We start from the raw sequence: 6,344 nt of genomic DNA, 5'->3' as shown, positions 1-6,344 counted from the left end.
TATATATATATTCACAATTTTATGACAAAATCTTACATCGACAAGTGCGATATAAAAAATCGGCGAAGTAAATTATTATCAAATTGCTCCGCCCACTCTAAATCGATCTCTAATCAATATCGTTTTGTTCTAAATGAGAAATGGCAGATAATTCGCGCGTGAACGTTAATTAATATCCGTATGTAATATAATATGAGATCTTTTATATATAAATATATATATATATACACACGCATCGAGAGATATGGTATACATATCTGTATCCAATTTAACAATAAGGAGAAAGTACAAAAATACGATTATCGCGTAAATGTAAAACGGTCTGGTAGACGCGTTCGTGTAACGAAATGTACAAGAAGAGTTTTGTCCGTCGCGTTCATGAAGTCTTATACGAGATGATCCAGAAAGTCCGGGATTAAAAAAAAAAAAAGAAAATGAATAAATTCTCAGTGAAAAGTTGTCGTTTTTATTCGAATGTAAACAAGCGAAAAGTTATGCTTTACAAAGAGTAAATGATGTGGGACATAAATAATATTAAGAATATTTACGATATACATATTTTTATGTATAATATTTTTAAATTATACACGTTACTGAAGAAAATTAGAGCCTGACAAATTGAAAACTTAGATAATGTGATTTTATTTTTTAATTAATAAAATGCAAAATTTATCTTGATAAATTTTAATTAAACAATTGTTTTAATATATTACAAATTGCGATAAAAAGTTTTTTTCCAAACAAATTTATTTTTTAGCAAAAAATAGCTTTAAATTTTCTCAAAAATACATTCTATTATATCGCTCTTTTTCTGGACCACCCGAAATAAGCGTCTTAATTTAGGTCGAGGACCAACTATGATATTGTAAAGTTTTACGCGTAAGGATAGGAATAATAGCAACCAATCGTTATCAGCGCGATTCCGTATAAAATTCATATGCATACTGTTCAAAATCGGCTTTAAATCGCCCACTATTAAAAAATAAAATTCTCATGCAACTTTTATCTCACAGCTGACATATGCATATAGATCATCAAGGAAAAATTCGGTATTTCCCTCGCTTATCACGAGTTCGCTCTTTAGATCCACTTAAATAATAATCGCTGGGTACACAAGCATATATAGTAAAGTAATCGAAATATCCGTCTTCCTTGACATCTTCTTCGGAATCTCATCGCATAATGATATTTATTTATACATTTTATTAATCGAAAAAGTCTACCATTTTGTCGAGCGTTTATCGATTACGTTCGCGGGCGAACGATCTACTTCTCAGAGATTAATAACTTGCGAACATAAATTGCGAAGAACTGTATATGTGTGTGTGCGCGCGCGCACACATATCTGTGGACAGATAATTATATATAAAAGAGAGACACTATATATATATATATATATATATATCCATCTCTCCCATAGTTTTCATTATCTGAAGTTTATTGAAGTCAGCATTCGCAAAGATAGGTGCACTTTCTGAAAATGCATACTGTTCAAAATCGGCTTTAAATCGCCCACTATTAAAAAATAAAATTCTCATGCAACTTTTATCTCACAGCTGACATATGCATATAGATCATCAAGGAAAAATTCGGTATTTCCCTCGCTTATCACGAGTTCGCTCTTTAGATCCACTTAAATAATAATCGCTGGGTACACAAGCATATATAGTAAAGTAATCGAAATATCCGTCTTCCTTGACATCTTCTTCGGAATCTCATCGCATAATGATATTTATTTATACATTTTATTAATCGAAAAAGTCTACCATTTTGTCGAGCGTTTATCGATTACGTTCGCGGGCGAACGATCTACTTCTCAGAGATTAATAACTTGCGAACATAAATTGCGAAGAACTGTATATGTGTGTGTGCGCGCGCGCACACATATCTGTGGACAGATAATTATATATAAAAGAGAGACACTATATATATATATATATATATATCCATCTCTCCCATAGTTTTCATTATCTGAAGTTTATTGAAGTCAGCATTCGCAAAGATAGGTGCAGTGATATTCTTTCTGAAATATGATTCTTGTAGAACGTATGTACTCCAAACTATACATGTTATTAGAATGCTTTATTAATGCAACACATGACAACGCAACGGGTAAAGATGGTAATAGAAAAAAAAGTTCAGGATGTGTCGAGTCGATATAAACACGTATAAACTTTTTACTTTGCAAAAGGACCATGACGATGGAGATCATTGCGCGCGCGAAGTATCTACATATTTTTTAAGCATTTCGTATGCTGAAATAGTGCTAAATATTAAATGGTAAGAGTAAATATTTTTTTGTACATTTTCACACACGGTTCGTGTTGTAAGTTTATGTCGAAAAGATATCCCACAACGAGAGATGAAAAATTTAAGAATCGAGAGCACCTCCAAAATCTATATAATAATGTGTCTTTTTGTACAAAATTATATCTGCAATTATTTTGAAATATTAAATGTGTGTATTAGGATGTCTTGAAAATATCGCAATTCCTTTTAACTGCAAGATCCTCTCTTGACGAACTTAGAATTGTTCTTTTTCAATATAAATTTAAACAAAATACTGTATATATATATAATTATTAATATAAAAAATATAAAGAATCATGACAAATTAATTTTTGAATCAGTTCCACAATCAATTTTTAAAAAATTTGACTTAATAATTTGTTTTCTTTTTTAATTTAATAATGCAATCTATTAATTTGACTATTTACTTAATTTGACATTTAATCGCTAATTATAATGTTTATGACATCTTTATTGACAAAAATTTTCGAATCCAAGTTCGAAGGATCTAAAAAGAAATGCAATGAATCTGAAACATCCTGTAATTTAATAAAAATCGAAGAAAAGCGTCTCGATTTCTTAAACTCGTATCGCCAGTCAATATTGATTTATATCAGCATAAAAAATCCCCTGCAAATTGTTGCCAGTGTACGAACCGTGAGAGAGACTCGCAAGGATACGATGAGAATCGGTTCTTTCAACGAAGAAATCGATGGCGGTTGTTTCATACAATATTCTCTCTAAACGTTATTATTATTGACTTACGATATTTATTCTTATGAAAATATTCGTTTTTTACAGCATTATTTTCTTTTTTTTTTATTTTGCGGCCTATATATAGTTCATATAAATATGCACTTCCGCTACGCCATATATATTTATATGGACCGTTCATTTGTTTTCGATTGTTTCTTCTACCTAACAGACATAATGTTTCTATATTTGTCGTCGCGTTTTGAAGTTTGGCTGTATACGTTTTTTTCCTTTTTTTAATTAAAAAAAAAAATTACTATAAATCACAGGTTTGCAAACAGAAAAAGTAAAGTGTCATAATTTCATACTCCTGCATTGTTTTATAAAATATTAAACGCTTGGAAATTTTCTACCTCGCTTAATTCGATAAGTAGTATACAATATAGGACAGCATCATGTAAAATATTCTTTGAATTGTCGAAGAAATTCAGGTAAACTTTTCTCATTGCAGATAAATTGCATTACAGATATGCGTCCGTCACGAACTCAATTTTATTATAGAATTTATAAGCTCACTCATGACGTAAAATGTACATTTCAGCTATATATGTATATATAAAACTGCATTTATAGAAATATTGACAATTTATTAAACTTCTGCATATACGCATAGACAATTTTCGGTATATCGAATCAGTATTACGAAATATCGTTGGATTAAATCTTTTTATAAACTATACATACGTCAATTTAGTCCATCATTTTTGACAGAAACTTATATTTAAATTATTCAGAAAAAAGATACATTACCGTGAAAAATTAATTAATTGGAATTAATGAGAGAATATATATATATATAGATTTTTAATAAATATGTCGTCAATTAATTTGAATAACATTTACTAAAAATTTGTGTATAATATTTATACATATTTAGAAGTTATTGTGACTCCGTATCATGAAACAAATATATAATAAATATATAAAATATCTCGCTATTCTTATATGCTAACATTTCGTAATTTTATGACGATATCTTTCAATGGTTTTTTTTTTTTATTCAAGAATATCGAACATAAATCGAAACGTTTGTGACACTTGATCGAATACAACAAAAATTATCTATGTGCCCAATTGTCATGTGAGTGAAAAAAAGTAATGTGCCATGCAGAATTGAGTGAGCTGAACACGATATCCACTTAAATATAATCATTATAGAGGAAAACGAAAGAGTTCAAGTAAAGTGTGCATAATATAAATAGTGTTAGTAAACCTGTGAATATACATTAATTTTGATTAAAGTCTTATGGATAATGAATACTTTCATCTCAATCATTCATCTTTCAAACTCACTTTCTCTCTTACTTTTTCTCCCTCTTTTTTTCTTCTTCATCTCCCATAACATTCATTCACAATCACTCGCAAACTTAATCTCTACATTTTTCTGTTCACGTGTGTAAATTATGTAAAATCATCATCAACATGGATCATCACGGTGGATCGTAATGGCAAGAAAGCGATTAGTTTCTATATCTTTTTTTTATTTTTTTTGTTTATATAGAAAAAAATCACATTGGCTTCTTCTTTCTCGTAGCGTAAATAAGATATTAACTCAAGTACAAAAGTTTAAACCGTAAACTTGAACGCGTAGAACATACATAGTTCTTTCGACGCAATGATGAATGTTTCGTGCAGCGCGCTGCACAATGTTTTTGTATATATATATATATATATATATATATATATATATATATATATATATATATATGCATGTATTTGTATGTGTGTGTCTGGAAACTTATTAAATGTCAATGAAGTCGAAGGATGATTAGGAGTGATTGGCGATGGGCTCACAAAAGATCTATCATCCCTCCATCCGATAGAAGACGGTACCGGCCGACACGCTGGTCCAAGTCCACTAAGGATGAACAGATACAGAGAGACACAATCGGTCAGTCAGTGATGAAACAATGGCTTATTTCGATGATTGTTTTATACGTAAAGAACGACGATCAATAGCAAAGTATTTCTTCCATTCTCATCTTATTCTGATTTTCCCCCGCTCAGATTGAAAATCGCGCGCGCGTGACTCATATTAGGTTTTATATTTATATGATTAAAAATTACGCGATATTTATATCTAAAATGTGTTTCCATTTTCGCGGGAGCATTAGAAAATTGAGTTTATTCCTTGAATTACGTGCGGAAAATCACATTCGTAAAATTAATTCGTCACTCCTACCCTCACCCTCACCTTAAGAAACATTATTATTCTACGAAAATCGAGAACGACACGATACTGATAATATGTGACAAAAATTAATGATAGCGAATTGTGAAAATATACATTTTGACGGCATGCAGTGAACATATAATACAGAGAGATAACGATGCACCAAACGGACATGAGTGCAATGTTGAACTGTAAATTATTTTCTGTTTTACGAAATGATATCATTTGTACAAAGTGATTGTGATTGTGTTCTAATAACTCAGATGTGACATGTAAATATAATGTGAAAATAATGTAATATGAAAATAAATGATATATTAAAAGAAAGAGTAACTGAAGGAAGATTGCCTCGATTTTCATATTAATTATAAAAAGAGATTATTTTTTAGAGAAAAGAGAGAGATTTATTTGCGAACAACACATTATTTAATATTTATCAATTTAAATTTTACTATCCAGTTTTTTTTTTCAACTAGAGATTGATGCAAATATATATATCAGAAATAAAAAATATGAAACTTCTTTGAATTATAATCTTTGAAAAATAAAGATTTTGTATGTATATGTGTGTGTATGTACAAGCACAAGGAATTAAAAATCGAGCGTTCTCCGACTGTCTTTTTTTCAGCATTGCGATCTGGATCAGCATGTAATATTTCTATATGAAGAAACGGATAACACTCAGTGCAATAGATAAAATGCAAGTTTTTACTATGCTTTAGAAATTAATCTATATTCAACGTATTCAAATGTGAATTACTTTGATCCTCCCAACACACATCAAGAATTATCGAGGCATTGAATGTAATTGCCATTATAGATGTCTATAAATGCTATATAATATCTTCGGAAAAAGAGAGTGGGTGAGAATATAAAGAAAAGACATTGTCCGGAGATAGGATTGAAAAAAGTAACATGTATGTTTCTCTACAGAAATAGACGCTTCAAATAGAAAATGTTACAAAATGTATAGTACCATGTACTCGTATATTATATACATATACATATACATATATATATATTGTGGAACAATTAAGTTTCGAGACTTTCGTATGAAAAATTTATTTTTAATCGTACAAATCTTAGATAGTTAAAAAATTTTAATGTAGTCATCACCTAACTTGATACA

At 29.7% G+C, this 6,344-nt stretch overlaps 1 protein-coding gene across 3 annotated transcripts in view; it reads right to left on the bottom strand.

Moving 5' to 3' along the window:
* LOC115235195 (phosphatidylinositol 3,4,5-trisphosphate 3-phosphatase and dual-specificity protein phosphatase PTEN) overlaps positions 1-6,344 on the bottom strand; it is a 21,026-nt gene that overhangs the window by 5,233 nt on the left and 9,449 nt on the right. Inside the window, exons 9-10 of one of the 3 annotated variants that reach the window (XR_003883992.1) lie at positions 4,751-4,900; positions 2,667-4,714 (exon numbers count right to left, since the gene is read on the bottom strand). The exons of the other annotated variants lie outside the window; for them this stretch is intronic. The gene's annotated coding sequence lies outside the window, so the exon portion shown is untranslated. Of the gene's footprint in view, positions 1-2,666; positions 4,715-4,750; positions 4,901-6,344 lie in introns of those variants that run through there. 3 annotated transcript variants of the gene reach the window in all.

Source organism: Formica exsecta, unplaced genomic scaffold (genome assembly GCF_003651465.1).
Source record: "Formica exsecta isolate Colony F162 unplaced genomic scaffold, ASM365146v1 scaffold211, whole genome shotgun sequence".
Taxonomy (NCBI): domain Eukaryota; kingdom Metazoa; phylum Arthropoda; class Insecta; order Hymenoptera; family Formicidae; genus Formica; species Formica exsecta.
Note: the sequence above shows the minus strand (reverse complement) of the source record. Positions and strands in the feature narration are given on the sequence as shown.